At 33.7% G+C, this 18,817-nt stretch overlaps 1 pseudogene; it reads right to left on the minus strand.

Annotated features, from left to right (window-relative positions):
- Nucleotides 1-13,584: 13,584 nt before the first annotated feature.
- On the minus strand, nucleotides 13,585-16,810 carry LOC110724218 (annotated as a pseudogene).
- Between the last annotated feature and the right edge of the window lie 2,007 nt (nucleotides 16,811-18,817).

The raw sequence follows: 18,817 nt of genomic DNA on the forward strand, positions 1-18,817 counted from the left end.
TGAATTGTTTTATTTCAAATACTTGTTCAAGGAACAGAGATAGATCAATACGGTTTGAGCCATTACTGCAACAATCTCTCAGATCTAATAGGCGTTCAAAGAGAACTTTGTCATCTCCGTTACTCATCACCTTTCAATGGCCACTAAAGAAGACATTGAGAACATCAACAAATCCATTGAGGCACTGTCTTCCATGATGCAAACCCTTACCACTAGGGTCACTACCATGGAACAAAACAAGGTCATTGTTTCCACCCTTGACAAATTGAAGGAACAAATGAGTAAGATTTCTGAGGATTTCACTTATGTGGAACGGCCTCCCACTCCTTTGAATGTGAAGGACAGAATCCCTGAAAAGTTCTCCACTGCTGATATTCCAAAGTTCAAGCCTACTGACAATCCAATATTCCATTTGAAGGCGTTCTCTGCAACCATGGCTCTTAAGGGATTGGACGTAACACTCTTCCCTACGGTGTTCCCTCTCTCCTTAGAACATGCTTGCCAACAATGGTTCTATTCCCTAGATGCCAAGCGTACTGCGACTTGGCAAGATGTCACCGACAGTTCCATGAATCGTTACAAGTGTAACATTCAAACTAAAACTTCTGAACGTGAACTCTCCATTCTCAAACAGAAAGAGAATGAAGGCTTCACCGCTTACCTGAACAGATGGAGGGAAACAGATTCACTCTTGGTAGATCCTTCCAAAGAAAGAGAGATGGTTCGCCTCTTTATTCAAAATCTGACTCATAAATATAGAGAACATCTCAAATTTCTTCCATTGAACACTTTCGAAGCTGTATACGACATCGGCATCAATATCGAGGATGAGCTAATAAAGACTGCTGGTAGTAACAATAATAACACTTGAAAAAACAAGAAGAACGACCATCCTTCTTCTTCGTCTTCTAAGCACAAAAATACTACCAACAATATAAGCCAAGTTGATCTCAATGAAGTGTTAGCCCTTGATACTCCATTGCCCAAGAAGAAATGAACTTACACTCCTTTAGGAATGAGTTATGACGCGGCCTTTGATCGCCTTTACAGTTAAGGCCTGATCACACCTATTGGGCCATTTCCAGAGCCAAAACCTGAAGAAAGGAGCGCCAAATGGAATCCCAATGCCTATTGCAAGTACCATCAAGGAAGGGGCCACACTACGGAGCAATGTTGGAATTTGAAGGACGTCATTCAAGACTTGATGAATGCAAACAAACTTCCTGTCCCTCCAGGCGGCAAGAAGTAATAAATACAAGGCACGCAGATCCTTTGTGCAAGATTTCATGATTTCTTTGTTTATCATTCTTCTCCATTCCCCCATTCATGTCTAGCATAGGTTTTCCACTTTGAATTTTTTTTATATGTTTCATGTGTTTCGTTCACCTTTTTCATTAATAAAATGAGCAATTTTCCTTTACATCTCGATCATAGAATTTTTCATTCATTCATTCTCAATAAAAAAAAATAACAAAAAAAAGTTGCCGAACTAAACACAAGGTACACCAATGATTTGAGGCACCTTTGCAACCCTGTCATTCCCCATTAACTACTCAATCACATATCCAGTTCTTCATCAACCACTTTGAGCCTCGTCTAACATTTGGCCTTCATTTCTTCAACCCACATTCACTTAACCCTGGGATTGGAAGATGTGTAATTGTATAACATTCATAAAGCAAGTAAAAAAAAAAGTAGTAAAGCAAAAATAAAACAATGTCTAAAGGCAAGTGTTCCAATGTCTTTGATATGAACACGTCTCAAATTGCGTCTCTCATCGAGTGCTCGGTACCGTGCCTGAGAAACATGAATGCTAAGTGAGTGATGGACCGCATGATTTGAGATTGCCTACATTGATTCAAAAGAATGAAAAAAAAAAAGTTCAAAGCAAAAAAAAAAAAAAAATGTGTTGAAAATAAACTTGCAAAATTCAAAATTTTCAAATTCACAATTACACATCTTGAGGACTTCTCTCGGGTCTTGAGCCTTTTACCTCTTTCTTCCTTAAACCATCAACTTAACCACATTACAACCCTTGAAAGACCTCTTTGAGGTGTACACACACTCGTGCAAAGTTCGGTTAGAGCTACGTTCGGCCTGATTCCTAACGGATACGTAGGCAACCTCACATCGAGGTGCAGCCACATTCATATTCATATCCATGCATGATCGAGTCAAAGAATATCCAATGCTTATCCCTACCCATTTAGAGCTAGACTTGGGGGCTTGAACCCAAATCACATTAGCTTACCCAGCCTGAGGAGTCATCATTTTTTACTCTTCTCACATCTATTTCCATCACCATAACCCTTGCAGCCAGCCTTAGTATCACATTCACACACTTCACTCACACATCCATAACCATATCAATCATCCTTCCCTTTAAGAGCCCTTATCATGAAATCTTGTTTCAACACTGTGTATGTTTCATCAATTTAAAGACAACATTCATTAGAAGAAATATTGTATACTTGCTTAGCTTCCTGACATGAGCAATATTCATTGTTTCATGCATCGCATAATGTGTTGAGAAACATTTATATATCAATGATTTTTAATCATACAAAGCATATCGTGCTTAGCTCCTTGACCTAAGCAACGTTCATTATGCAATAATCATTATACGTGCTTAGCTTCCAGACCTAAGTGACGTTCAAAATCGCTTCTTTACACCATATATGATGCTTAGCTCCATGACTTAAGTTCATTCATCTATCGTGTCACATGATGTAATTGTCCTTAGCCTCCTGGCCTAAGAACATGCATCATGCATACATTATTTTCAGGACAAGCAATTCAATCCATACGATTTATTTCGTCTTGCTCAAGGAGGAATTTCAAAACTTCTTTCCTTTTTCATTATTTTATTTTGGGGAAGGTCAAAAACTTTTTCCAAGTTTTCATCGAAAGGAAGTTCGAAAATAAAAGTTCAGTTTTCACATCTTTCTTTTTCGGGAGAAAGTCGGTACCCTCCACTCATGACCAAAATTGACGGAAAATTTTTGCTTTTGCATCTTCGTTTGCTTGTGTCTGCATACACACACACACACACACTCACAAGTCATACACATGTCATGTCACATCAAGTCAAACTTGGTCAAGTTAGTGGTCAAGTCAATCACAGTGTATACGAGTCCATTGGCAAATTTATTTTTGCAGGTCTTATCTACAGCCCACGTCCGGGGACAAACGAACCATTTACAGCCCACGTCCGGGGACAAACGGACCATTTACAGCCCACGTCCGGGGACAAGCGGACCATCTACAGCCCACGTCCGGGGACAAGCGGACCATCTACAGCCCACGTCCGGGGACCAGCGGACCACCATCATTTCATGACGCAAGGTTCTCGATACACAGAGACTTGCAATCTCATCATCTTTCGACTTTCCTCAACCATGGAAAGTATTATCCGGTGGATTTTTCTTCAAGTATAGAAAACCGCCAAGTCGGCTTTCCTCAGGCATGGAAAGTATTATCCGGTAGCTTTCTTCAGGCTTAGAAAGGTACCAAACTCTTCAGTCGGCTTTCCTCAAGCACGGAAAGCGTTTCAATCAATGTCACTCGGTAGATTCCTTCAAGCATAGGAAAATACCAAACTCGTTTGTCACCGATACACTGGTGCCAGATATGTATTCTATCCCTTTACTCTTTTATTTGTGGAATTAACATTTTTCTGCAGGTATCGGCGTATACAGAGTGATTTAGGATCGCATAACATCTTAAATCATTCTCCGTCCCTATCGACTACTTTGACTATCGTTTTCAAAACTGACGTTTCTACAAACTCAGTCAAAGTGGGGGCTTCTGTAGACATGTAAAAATGTCTCCCCAAAACCAAGCCCGATGATAAATAACCTTTCACCGCCGCTATTGGTCGGGTTTAGTATTTAATCCCGAGAGTGCTTAAAAAATCGTATTTTATTAAATTCATATTTTTGAAAGGTCCATGGATCAGTCTTGGTGTTTGGTAAAAGCATAGTTTTCATTTTAGCCCAAGCTTGTTAATTAATTTTAAGCCCAAACCTTTTTATTTTATAATTATTTTTGGCCCAAATATTTTATTTATTTTTATTTTATTATTTTCTTATTTTAGCCCGAATAGTAAAAGTCAGACAAAGCCCGAAATTATCAATCGGCACTTAAAAAGATGAAAGAAATTAGGGTTAAAAAAAATGAATTATTTTTGGCCCAATCAGGTTCTGAACTCATCCGATTTTGATGAAAATGTAGTGTTTCTCATGTGGAAACAACATTTTAAGAAAGACTTACTACCTTTGTTAGTAAGCACCATCCACTCGTGGCCAAATTCAGCCTCTAAATATAATTTTTGGGCAGTTTTTGATTTTAACGAAGTTTTTTTTATACTTAAAATATTATCATTGAGTTTGATTGATAAAATTAATTATGTTTAAAGTTAATTAAGCATAAATATATGCTTTTATTGAAGTTTTAAGTGCTGGAAATAGTTTCTAAGTATTACTTTTGATGTTTTATAAAGAGGGTTTAATCACCCATTAAAAAGGGAGATTATTAGGGGTTTTTAAATAATTTTAAGATTTTTTATTAAACTTTAAAATTTCTGTAATTTCATGTATAAGAGTGTATTTTGCGGTTTTTATGAAGAAAATTTAAAGAAAAATATATAAGCCTTTAATTTTAACTAAAGGGACGGTTTTAAAGTGTTGTTTGATTTGGATTTTGAAGGTTTTAAAGTAAGTTAGTATTGCTGTAAATTTGATTGATTATTATTTGGTTTAGGAGAGGAGTTTATTGAAGGTGATTTCTAAATAGTAAAGTGGCATACCAATTCGTTTATTCAAGGTACGTACGAGTTACGAAACCTTGCCTTTAGATGCATGTTTAGGGATGTATCGAGAACTTAGTATCATGTATAGAGAAGACTTGTCTAAATTGTTTGGTTATACATTGTGATTTCCATATATTGTGTATGAGGCATGTTTGAGATATAAGTATATGACTATGGTTGTGGGTGATGTATAAGTGATTGTCTTATCAATTGGATATGTTATGATTAATTGAAGGTTATGGATTCTTGGTTGTCTATAAGTGGAATTAATTTAGATAATGGTTCTATGAGGTTAATTTTTAATACTCTTTCATGAATTAATTATGATTTAAGTAGAGGAAGTTCATTAAAGTCTTTTAAGACGAGGTTCGGGATTTGAAGTGCCCTGTGCACTTAAGGTGTTTATACACCGAGGTAGTTAAAGGATTCAATACTAAATATTGTTTGCCACTAATAAATCAAGAATTGAATTGGAACTTTGGATTGCTTGGAATGATGTGATTTTAATTGATTATATTATTTTGCATATGAGTTATCACCAATTCTAAACTGTAAATCACGTAAAGTGCAAGACGGATGAGCAAAACTCTAGATTGGTGCACTTCTGGAGTAATGACAATCAGGGGTTGGGGTACATGGGGTATTAGCCGTGTACTTTTATCGAGGTCGTCTGATCAACGAGTCTCCTATTTCAAATATTATTTTTTTAAAACTAGGAATTAGGTGAGATCTCATACTAAGTACGGTCACAGAGTCGCGCCCGTGGTCGTTGGTGTTTATTGATGTTTCCGAAAGGAGGCATGGGGTTTTTCTTTTATTGATGTTCCAAATGGAGCATAGGTTGGACAACCTTGTCTATTGCAAAATCCGATGAATAAAAATAATGATTTACCTATTATTAATTAATGGAGTCTTATTAATATAAATAGTTGAGTCATGTGTGAGTCTATAAACTAATGATGCGTAATGATTGACTATTGGTAGCATGTTAGGGATTTCTTTTATGTTTTGTAGCTTGTATGTACTCAGCTTTGCTGATTGCGTGCTTTTGTGTGTGTCTTCCTTTGGTCATGGCCTTCGCCTTTCAATGACCCTGTAATGATCCAATCTTTACACTTGTAATATTGGGGAGCAGATTAACCACAGGTTCTTACATATGCAGCATTCGCATTAGGGTGTTGGGATTTTGAGTAGAGAGTTAGTTATTATTCGCAGTTTATTTCTTTTCATAAGTTTGAATTTATTTAAACTCTGACTTTATTTATTTACTACTTTTGTGGGGATTTGAATAAGGGCCTTAATGGTTCCAAGTTGTAAGATTTAATTTGGTTTTGGTTATTGGTTTTGAAACTTAACTGAGTTAGTTTTTCCGCTGCTAATTTCTGATAAAGCCTTAACGTTTGAACATGTGGCGGTAGCACGCCAGTAATTCTCTTGGATTTTGTTCAGGGTATTCATAGGTTTTAAGAGAGAATTATTGGTGTGTTACATTCATCACCTGAAAAGTTTTTCTCTACTTGTTTCCACTACTCTTTATTAAAAATGGGTCATCATAGGGCCAAAATAAAGACAAGGTCAACAAATACACAAAACACACAATCAGCAAAGCTGAGTACATAAGCGTAATTAACACACTAACATATAATTTCCTATCAACACACAACTTACCTCGTTGCACCTGTTTTTCAAGCATACAACATCCAACAAAAGTTCTCACTAGACACTACATAATTTATTTAATGTTGACTACGCATCGAACGGGTTTCCCCCTAACCTCCCCCGAATAAATTGAGGATACTGACACGGGAGCTAACTGTGCCAGTATCAATAACCACTCATAGGTGGCGGAATTCCTGCGCATAATAATAATAAAAGGAATGTACAACGTCTTGTACTCAAAGTATAAACCCCATAACTCCCCCCATATGTTTATACTCGAGGTATGTACGTTCCAAGAGTTTTGGTGCGTAATCTCTTTCACTTTATGTTATTTACAGATTATTAAACTTGGTGATGACTCTCAAATAGGGATGGTAGTGGATCTGGACCCGACCCGGATCCGTGGGTCCAGATCCGTTTTTCACGGATCTGGGTCCTCAAATTTTAGACCCGACGGATCCGGATCCTACTGAAAAAACGGATCTAGGTCCGGGTCTAACTCCCAGACCCGGACCCAGATCCGTTTACTCGTTTTATTTTCCTTAAAAAAAAAATTTCTAATACTTGTAGTAACAAAATTCCAGCCCAACCTAAATAAGAAATCAAAGTCAGAATTTTTCCTCTTTCATTACAAACCCTAAGCCCCTAACTTTCTCTCTCTAATCTCTAACTCTCTACCCAGTACCCACCTTATCAAGTCGACGACGAACAATAGTGTCCCTTGACTCCCTTTTCTTTCTTTGTTGTTTATCTTTGTTGCTTATCTTTTACGAGCAATTCATTTTTGGTTTTTCTGTACAAGTTTTTGTTTCAATTGATGAATTTCTTGCATATATATATGTTTAGGCTGCGACTTCGTTTGTTTTTTTTTTTTTTTTTTTTTGTAATTTGCTTTTTAATGATGGTGATATATGCTACTGCGATTTTATGGGTTTATATGTACAAGTTATTTTTGGTTTTTTGTTTTTCTTTTTCTGTACATGTTTTTGCTTTTTTCCCAATTACAAGTTGCAATTTTGTATTCTTTTTATAAGTATTTTTGCTGCAAATTTGTATTTATACATGTAATTTGCGTTTTTTAATTTGTATTGTGCAGGACCCGTTTTGGACCCGGATCCGTTGGATCTGGATCTAGGTCTTCATTTTCAGACCCGACGGATCCGGGGCGGATCTGGATCCAAGGCCGGAAAACGGATCTGGTCCGTGTCCATCCAGACTCGGTCCAGATCCGACCCGTTGCCATCCTTACTCTCAAACCATAATCATTCAATCAGCAATAATTATTCAAACAATCAAACATACCAATTAAATTCTTGAATAATTAGTGACCACATAATATTAAATGTCGAATCCTTTTTAATTCTACCTCAGTGCCAATGACACCTTAAATGCATAAAGCGCCAAAAATCCTATCCCTTGGTGTTAAAAACACCTTAAGTGCACAAAGGCACCTACATACAAATTATTCCTCGTCTACATAGACACTTATATAGCTCTTTCCTCATGCTTATAGAATCAATAAAAATTATATGATCCATAATAAAATTCCTTTTCAATATTCTAAACCAAATTAAACATGTTCTCTAACATACCACAAATAAATATGGATTCATAAATAATATTCCAAGCTATTATTTTCCATCCAATAATCCATCACAATTAAATCATGCCTCATTATTCAATCACCAACAACAACCAATTCATAAATTCCATTCCAAATCTAGCATGATACTACTTGTAATCAATTAAATACATTTAGCATGCTACTACATAAACATAATTATGCTAAGTACGCAAACATACCTTGTATACGATCTTAAAATCGCCACGACTAATAGAATTCGCTCACTTCAAAGTCTCCTACAATTTAAAATCATAGAAGAGTATTAAAACCCTCTCTACATAAATTTTCAGCAATATATACTATTATAAAACCCCTCATAATTTAATTAAAATAAGCTGAAATTATATTTAAAAACATCATACTTTAATCTCAATTAATGGGTAATTAAAATTTCTTAAAGAAACTTGATTTTTAATGCTCTACCAAAAGTTCCAGCACTATATTTTAATTAAAACTTGTATTAATTAAGCCTTAAAACACTTTAATCAAAGGTTTAAACCATAATACATTATAACCCTTCAATAATTTATAAATCAAGAACCTAGGGTTTGAAAAATTGGGGCTTTTTAATTAAAAACATAATCTGAAAATTAATTAACATAATACTCATAATCAAACATCAAAATCAAATCCCAAAACTCATAATTAACAATTAGATTTAGGATTAATTTGGTTTTTAAAATAAAGTTTCAGTTTTTTTTTTTCGAAAGCAAGGGCAGTCGATAGCCACCAGGCTGCTGCCAGCGTTGGTGGCTGCCTGCTGCTGGCGGCTGGCGGGCACCGCTGGTGGTCATCCGGTGGTGATGAAGGGGGAGCCGAAAAAAGGGGAAGGGGAAAAAGAGAAGGAAAAAGAAAGAAAAATAAGGAGAAAGGGGAGAGAAGTTTACCTTGGGTTTTCTCCACTCTAGGCAAAGTTGATTTGCCTCATGTGTTGAATATTTATACCTCTTCTCTAGAAACCCTTCTCCCTAACTTTCCTCTTTTAATTGTCCTAATACCTTCCCTAATAAAACTTTATTAAAATAAAACTTTCCTTAAATTAAACCCCAACTTAATTAAATTAATTAAATAAATAAACTTTCCTTTTATAAATATTTCCAAACTTATTTAAAATAAATAATTAAAATGCTTTAAATAAAACAATTCAATTTAATTAAATACTTCTCAAAATACTTATTTTAATTAAAATACGTATAAAAATATGAGGTATTACAACCACAATCATCAAGACTACCACTGTAACACCCCCGATTTACTAACCAATAAGTATGTCATGCTCTTTGTTCTATACTTAGCCTTGGACATGAGTAATTCGAAATAACAAACCAACAAGTATAAAAACTTGAGTACTCTCAATAACCAGAAAACACCTTGAACCAGACCACATACGGGCCAATTCTCACTTTAGAGGACCATATAAAAATATAAATAAAGATTGTACCTCATTCTTAACTCATGATTATCATCCTCTTACCAACATGCCAAGGACTAAGGTATATAACATCGAGCTTCAAACCAAGGACAAAGTAATAGTTATCAACCTTTTGATATCATACATCAATCAAATAACCATTCATAGGTTAATAAACAATATCTCAATATTGGCACAGGTTCCCAATTCATATATGACAACATATTCGATTCATAAATATCTCAACTCCTATAGGGCTAATACTACTACCCAAATTAATTAACTCACACCCCAAAAATAATATTCTGCATTAATAACCTAAAACCTCAAGAACAATACTCCCTATAGCAACAACATTAAAAACCCTAGAAATTATAATATAATCAATAATATAACAAAATAATACGACAATTAAATTATATATCACGACATATCAACCAATATACAAACGAAGCTTGATCATATAAATAACATATTGTAAAATTGCACACAATTGTACGAAATGTAATACAAACATCTCTAATAAAAGACATGTGTGATTACATATAATATATAATGAAATCAAATTATAAACAAACAACTCCAAAAGATATAGTGAGATTACCTTTCAAAAACATAATACTCATAAGTATTATCATGAAAGTCCACACATGGTTGCTATATATTAACGCACAACTACTGCTTTTTATTTGCTTATACTCATGGCTTGCAAAGAAGAAAGATTATGGCAAACAAAAAACATATCATAGTTGACTTTGCTTGCATAATTAAGAAAAACAATCATATAGTTTGAAGTCTTGATCGAAAGAATCAAGAAAGAAAATGAAAACAAGACGGAAACCTTGTAGAAATAAATAAATAAATAAATCGGCTATAAAATTATTACGTATAATAGAATAGGTTAAAATTATGAATTGAATCCAACGTAGAATAGGGTTTTAAAACTGTTCGAACTCTAAAATAAAATATGAGATTAGGAAAGTTATTTAATAAATAAATAAATAAAAACTATCTTTTTATAAAATATATTGTATAAAATCATAAAATATTCGGGCATTACAATCTACCCTCCTTAAAACAAGTTTTTTCCCGAAACTTAAAGTGGAAAAATAATTTACTTGTAAATTTGAGAGAAAGTAAAAACTAATAAACCAAACTTTTCCGTATAAATATATAGATAGCGTACTAAAATAATAGGGGTATTACAACCATCCACCGTACTGGAGCTTCCTGGGTTTATTATTTCCATGCAGACGACTACCGTCGACAACCCCACATGCTTAATGCCGACCCGGTAATACATGGCTTTGATTTTGTTTTGCATATTTTAAAAAAAACTTTAGGCCAAATTCGACCATTAAAAGCCTAGATCTAGACTTTTCATGGCCGAATTTGGCCTTGCTAACCGTTTCCATGGTGAAATTCGAAGCATATTTCAATTTAAGGTATGTTTTATGTTTTAATTTTTTGATTTTGTTTCTGAGTTTTTCTTTTATTTTTTTTTAAGTTTTGGATTTCAGTGGTGGTGGTGGTTGTGGCTGATGTATATGTGTTTTTAATTTATTTAGTTTAATTTTTAAGTTTTATGGTGGGTATACTGTGGCTGATGTATACAGTTGTAGACACCTAAAAATGTCTCCCCAAAACAAAACCCGATGATGAACAACCTATCACCGCCATTATTGGTCGGGTTGAGTATTTAATCTTAGAGTGCTTAAATCCTTATTCAATCCCAATACATTTCATAAACCAATTAACCCAATTCCTAATCCATTTTGTAGAAACCTAATTGTGTCTCCCCAAAAACCAAGCCCAGTGATGAATATCTTTCACGTCATTTGATTATTGAATGAAGTGAAAGTGTGAAAAGTCTTGTGATGCGGTTGCTTTAGTAAAAATACTTCTTTCTGTTTTTTTTGAAAATATTTCCTTTCTTACTCTATTTATGAAAAATGTCCGATCCAGTTTAGTTTGGTCCATAATAAGGGTCCAATAATGGTGTAGTTGTATGGGGTTGAAAAGAACTTTCCAACGATATATTATAAGCCCAATTTCAATGAATAATGAGGAAGTTATGGCCAAAGTACTAAACTAGGCTCAAACCGGATTTTACCTACGACCCAATGATCATGTGGAGGGTCCAAATGCTTAATCCCATTCCTAAACTAATTATAAATTTACTAGAAGTTTCTACAAGATCTTTATTATCCTTTTTAAAAAAGATAAGATAAAAGAATTCAAAATTGAATAAAACTTCTCTTTTTGAGAGTCCTTGTTTTGCGTGATAACGAAAAAAAATATGAAAGAAATACGAAACTCTATCCAAAACTGACAGCCTTCTACTATTTCAGCCATATCTTTTTATCAACAAAATTTTTTAATCTTATTCTAATTGGGTTGGAAAGTAGACTTCAAGAGATTTCCAACGACATAATATAGGACTTGTTTGGACTTCTGGATCAAAAGATACGATAAAAACAAAATCCTTAAAAACTGTTTTAGAGCCAAATAAACGACAGGTCTGTCGCAAGGCGACAAGGTTAGACTCTATCGCACACGACAACTCTGCGACAGAACCAATTTTATTCCAATTCGAATTTTGATTCTATTCTATCATTTCCGGACTATTTTCGTATAAATAGGGGTCGTATTTCCCCGTTTTCATTCATTCACAATCATCAACAATCTCTATTCTTTCTCTATCTAAAGCTAGAAGCTTATTCTTTCTCTCTATTCTTTTTCTAAACCTTCTTTAAAAAAAAAATTCCACATTCACAAGTTCTAGACACACCTAGCCAAGTTCTAAGTTGCTCTTTCCCTAGACGTGAAAGGTTGATAATTTCTGAGGGTTTGGTCCCAAATCCCTATTTCAATTATTTAATTTAATTGTTTGATTTATTATTTTCTTTGAAGTTACTAACGCGTGTATTTTGTTATTAGAAAGAGATACGAGGCATCCAAGTAAGTAATTGCTTTAATTATTCTTTTGATATAGAAATCATGTTTTAATTATTTTAATTCCTAGTATCATGTTAGGATGTTATTTATTGATTTCTAGTATCATGTTTATGTTGCTTCCTATTCTTTCCTAATATCATGTTAGTATCATGTTAGGGCTAAAGATTTGATCTTTAATGTTTAGTGACATGCTAGGAGTTGTTAATAATCATGTTAGTATCATGCCTAGAATCTTGCTAACGTTATTATGCTTTGATGAGATTGAATATTATTATAGATTGAGATTATTATGATGATGATTGTAATTATTGTGTTGCTTGATATTATATATCATTGTTATTGCTTGATCACGCCTTTTATGCATGTTTAAAGGGAATTTGTACTTGTAATCACGCTTAATAAGATAATTAATAATCTTGTTTAGGTTAATATGATTATAATTCAAGTGATCACCAATAATAGTTTTGTTTGTGCATTAATTTTTAACCAACATAGACTCAACAGGTTTAGGGTTAACCTATTGATTGTAAGTTAGTCAGAAAGCGCACATGAATATGAGAAGAATAAAGTAGATGCCTATTTTTAGGGAAGGTTCAATTTCTCTTAGGTTGGATTTGTACCTTCATCCCCGAATATCCAATCATGGTTCCAAACCACTATGGAGTTAGCGATCTCATGAATCGTGAAAGTGTGTAACCTTCACCTTGTGAACGGTTTACAAGTTCCTAAAACTTGTTGGCGACTCTTTTGCTCTAGCTTCTTTCCCTTTGGACGCCACCATGCTTAAGTGTATTATCACAGTGGGGCTCAAGTGTGGGATGCTTGAAATATTCCCTACACATTTCCCCAAACCATAACTTATTTTCCTCTTTTCGTGCCTTTAAACCCAAAATAATTCATTTTGTGCCCCTTAAAATCATTCATTTCGTGTCCATTTTATAGAAACGTTTAGACTAGTTTATTTTGGTCCATAATCTGGGTCCAATGATTGTATAGTTAGATAGTTCTTGAAAAGAGATTTCCAACGATATATTATAAGCCCAAATCGTAGTTATAACCAGTGCCGTCTCGGACTTTTTTGGGTCCCGGTGCGAAATATAAAAGTGGGGGCCCTAAACAATGTAGATGTAATTCATAAATAATATATCGCCAATTATATAAATTTCATATTAAAAAAGTTCACCAAAATTATGAATTACATGAGAATCATTTAAAAAATCTTGTTCTCCGGGCATTTTTGGAAGCAAAATCGATCAAATCCTCACAATCTATATTATCCAATAACTCACCCTCAATTTCCACCATAGCTAGTCCATTGAGCCCATCTTGAGACATAGAATTACGCAAATAAGTTTTGATCAACTTCAACTTTGAAAAGCTTCTTTCGGCACTTGCTACAGCCACGAGGATGGTCAATAATATCCTGTAAGCAATTGTTGCATTGGGAAAACAATCAACACGTTTTATAAGTTTTAATAAATCAAGTGCCCCTAACTTTTCGTTAGGCAAAAATTGTTTAAGCAACTTCAACTCTACAGATAAGTCACTCTCATCTATATCACATTTATCACCATTCTTACGTGCTTCTGCCAAACAACAACAAGAAGATTTTAAGTTCAAATCATCTAATGAATGCAACTTGTCAGAACAAACAGAAAACCAAACAAAGTTTCATATTGTTCAAACTTTCTATAAGAGATACAATAGCTTGATCAATGATGTAATTTAAAAAATTAATTCTAAAAGACTCCTCTGCAGATTGTACAACATCATCTTCTAAACTCTCATCAAATTGTTTTTTTCTTTTAATTTGACGCTTTTGAGGAAATGTTGGATCAACATCCATTTCAATTGCAATTTCCTTAGCAACTTCAAGAGCATTAGATTAAAAAAAAAAACCATTTTCTCTACTCTTTAAAAAATGCAATTAACTTCTTCACATTTTCAATGGCAACACCAACAAGCATGTCTTTTGATTGCAATTTTTTGCTAAATGTATTTACAGTGCATAACAATTCATACCAAATAACAATAGCAACTATAAACTCAAAATCACCGAGCTCATTATTAGCTAAAGATTTAGCTTCACTTTGAATAGATAAATCATTGTCATTTTCGGAAACTTCAAGCAAAGCTTCTCTAAAATCTGAAATTTGCAATCTTATTGCTTTCACACTCTCAACACGACTCTCCCAACGAGTAGAAGACAATGATTTAGGAGTATACTCTTCACATTCTTTTATAAAATCTCCCATCTCTTTGTTGATTTAGCAAATATGGTGTAAATTCGTTGTATTATACCAAAAAAGTCCCTAGCTTTTCTAGAATTAGTGGCCATATCACACAACATCAAATTAAGGCTATGGGCACCACAAGGAGTGTAAAATTCTCTAGGATTAATATCTAAGAGTTTTCTTTGCACTCCTTGTTTTTTCCCCTTCATATTTGACCTATTATCATAACTTTGACCACGCACATCATCTACATTAAGATCAAGAACCTTTAGCTCATTTAATAAAACATCAAAAAGTCTTTGTCCAGTGGTGTCATTCACATTCAGAAATCCTAAAAAGGACTCCTCTATGCTAACTCAATTAGAAGAAACATCCACATATCTTAAAATTATAGACATTTGCTCTTAGTGGCTAATGTCAGGAGTACAATCAAGTATAACAGAAAAATATTTAGCCTCTTTTATTTTCATAACAACTTTAGACTTAATAACATTAGCAAGCAAAAGAATCATCTCATTTTGAATGTTGTGGCCAAGGTAATATATATGAATCTCATCATTAGTAATGCGTCTAACATGCTATTGCATAATAGGATCAAATTCAGCTAGCATTTCAATCAGTCCCAAAAAATTCCCATTACTACTTTGATACAATTTCTCATTTGTACCACGAAATGCTAAACTATGTTTTCCAAGAAACTTCACAATTGAAATAATTCTCAAAAAGACATTTTTCCAATGCACTTTCTCTTTCTCTAGCTGCTTTTGAGCTATTTTGTCAACACCTTCTACCTTTTGAAGCCTTAGTCGTAGATCATACCAAGTGGTCATTTTTGGATATGTTCCATGCTAGTTTCATGCTCTCTAATTCTAACACAAAGATGTCTCCAATTGTTAAAACCCTCATTTGCTATTCGACATCTACCAACCCCTATCAAGTTCTTAAATAGTTTACAATCAAAAACAAAAAACTTTATCAAGTTCTTTTGAATATACAAGTCAATCCCTATCACATTTCTCCCCATTTGGTAAAACTCTAGTGTACATGTATTGTCAAGACGACCTTTCTCAAAAGATAAGTCTCTTTTAGGCCCTTTTACTGCCAAAATATCAACCATGTGACGATCTAAGCCATCCCATGTTCTAGGTACAAATATATTAGGCATATAATAAAAAACATTTGATGGCATTTGATTGCCGACGTCATCACAAACATCATCATCATTTTGAGCATCAATTGAAATATTATTAGTAGCATAATCACCATTCTCATCATTATCACAGCAAGCATTTTTAACATTCATATCCACATCATCATTTCTAATTTCATCATCTAAGTGAACATTATCATCTTTACTATAGTAGCAATATGATCAGATTTTTTAGAAAAGAATTTATCAATTGCTCCTCTTTGAGATCGAGCTAACTCTTCTTTCTATTTCTTCTTTTTACGCTTTTCACAAGCAACACGATTCATATTTTCTTTTATGCTTCATAATTAAAAAAAAACAATAATAATACAAAATAACAAAATATAAATAATTAAAATTCAATCAAACAAAACTAAAAAACAATTATAAAACATATAAAGTATGAATTCAATTATAGAAAAGATGAGTAGGAGCAATAAAACCTGATTTATTTTGCTCCAATTCGACCAATTGAACCCTAGATTGCGGAAATGTGCTCTTTGATATTATTGAAAATTGGTGTTTAATTTCAATTGTAAGCTTGAATTGCAAATAATTTTTTCTGGACATTGTATATATACCACTGCTAAAGGCCATGAATATGTGTTTAATTGGGAAAAAAAAATTATGAACGTTGAGTGAAGAATTCTAAGAGTTGCAATTTTAAGAAATAAATGAAAGGAGAGGATTAATAGGAAAAAATAAGTAAGAGTTTCTTTTTGGAGAATGAAGATAATCTTGCTTTCCTTAGAAGAGAAGATGGTTGGGTTCAATTTAGTCTACTGACTGACAAACAGCTTTATGCTTTCTTAAACTTTTTTTTTTTATAAATAAAACAGATTTTTTTTTTAAAAAGTTGGGGGCCCCACAAAAGGGGGGCCTTGAGCTGTCACTCAACCAGCTCATGCTAATAGCCAACCTTGGTTATAACGAATAAGTTATGGTTAAAATACTAAATAAACTAAGCCTAAAATAAACCTAAGCCCACCTTACCTACGACCCAATGATCATGTGGAGGGTCCAAAGAATTTAATCGCATTCCTAAATTAATTAGGATTAATTATAAGCTTCTATAATTTTCTAAAATATCTTAATTATCCCTTTAGAAAAGATAAGATTAAAGAGTTTGAAATTGAATAAAACTCCTTTTTTTTGAAAGACCTACTTAATTCAAATTGAAAGACGTTCAAATATAGTCAGATATAATTTTTGTGCCTCATATTTTTTTTATCTAAATCTTAGATATTGGATAGCCCTTGAAATCATCTTTTTAATGATATATTATAATATTAATTCCGAGCTATAACGAAAAAAGATATAAAAGAAATACCAAAATCTATCCAAAACTGACACCGTCCCACTATTTTGGCCATATCTATTATCATACAAATTATTGAAATATGATTCTAATTGGGTTAGAAATTAGATTTCAAGAGATTTTAAACGTCATATTATTTATCTTATTCCGATTTTTGGATCAAAAGACATGATAAAAACAAAAACCGTAAAAATTGTTGTCTATCGCAAGAGTTCCGATTCAAATTCTTATATATTCTTATCTTTTCTTAATTCTTCGACCCTTCTTTTTTCATTATAAATAGAAGTCATATCACCCCTTTTTCAATCATCAACAAGCTTGATCACAAAATAATTCGCTTCTCCCTCTTAGCCTAAACACTAGCCTCCCTATTCTTCCATAATATTTCCCCTTAGCACTTCAAGGAGTTCATACAATACCCGAAGTTCTATACTTAAACCAAGACATGAAAGGTATAATTAACTGAGGGTTTGGACCAAATCAACTCTACTTTTTATTTAAATTCAATTTGATTTATATATTTATTGAAGTTACTAACTGTTAATTCATGATGTAGCAATTCTAGGAAACACGGAAAGTGAGTAATTAATCACTTAATTACATTTATTTTATTCTTGTTGCTAGTATCATGATTAGGGTTATTATTTGATTTGACTAACGTTATTATTGTTAAATTGCTTCTAATATTAATGTTTATTCTATTATTTATATTGATCACCACATTGCATGTTTAAAGTAAAAATGTAATTGAAAATCACGACTAATAAGATAATTTTGACGACTGGTTTAGGTTCCTTTTTAATCTTGTTGTTTAATCAAGTGATCACGATATTTTAAAATTATATGTTGCATTAATATTCAACTAATTTAGCATAATAATAGTTTGGAGCAAATTGAATATTTTGTTTGCATGCCTTTGAGATCGCAGGAATCACTTTTCACAATAAGAATCGAGTAGAGGCCAATACGGGCTAATGAGACTCCATGACTCACTTTGTACCATCATCCCCGATCCTCCTTTTGTGGTTCCGAACCATATGGATTTAGTAATCTCATTGATTATGAATAGGGTGTAACCTTCATGGGTCAATCGTTGTTGCCTTTTGTTGTCCCTTTATCGTGGTTTCCTTTTATGATCCGTGAACGGTTTACAAGTTCCTTAAAAACTTGTTAGCGGCTCCCTACTTTATTTGTCCCTAATCATATACGTCAATTCCCACTTCCTATGAGTGCCAAGCATATTCACACATGCTTTAACATAGGCGCACTTCAAATGGCGTCTACAACAGTCCGTCGGAATTTTTCGACGGACTTTGTCTGGCTTGAAAAGCACTTCCAACGGACTGAATTCCGTCGGAAAAGTGCTTCCGACGGAGTTTCCGTGGAAAAGGGTGTTTTTCCTACAACAACTTTTGTGACAACCGGTTGCTACAGAATTTCCATCGAAAATGGGTTTTCCGATGGAAAACAGGGTGTTTCCAACGACAAAATTTCGTCGCAATTTGCCTTTTTTCTAGTAGTGGTGACTCACCAATTGTAGCGATCATGAACCCTGTACTCGGTGATGCATGGGTAGTAGCAAGTTGGTACAAGGCCTACACCAAGACAAATTAC

Source organism: Chenopodium quinoa, unplaced genomic scaffold (assembly GCF_001683475.1).
Source record: "Chenopodium quinoa cultivar QQ74 unplaced genomic scaffold, ASM168347v1, whole genome shotgun sequence".
Taxonomy (NCBI): Eukaryota; Viridiplantae; Streptophyta; class Magnoliopsida; order Caryophyllales; family Amaranthaceae; genus Chenopodium; species Chenopodium quinoa.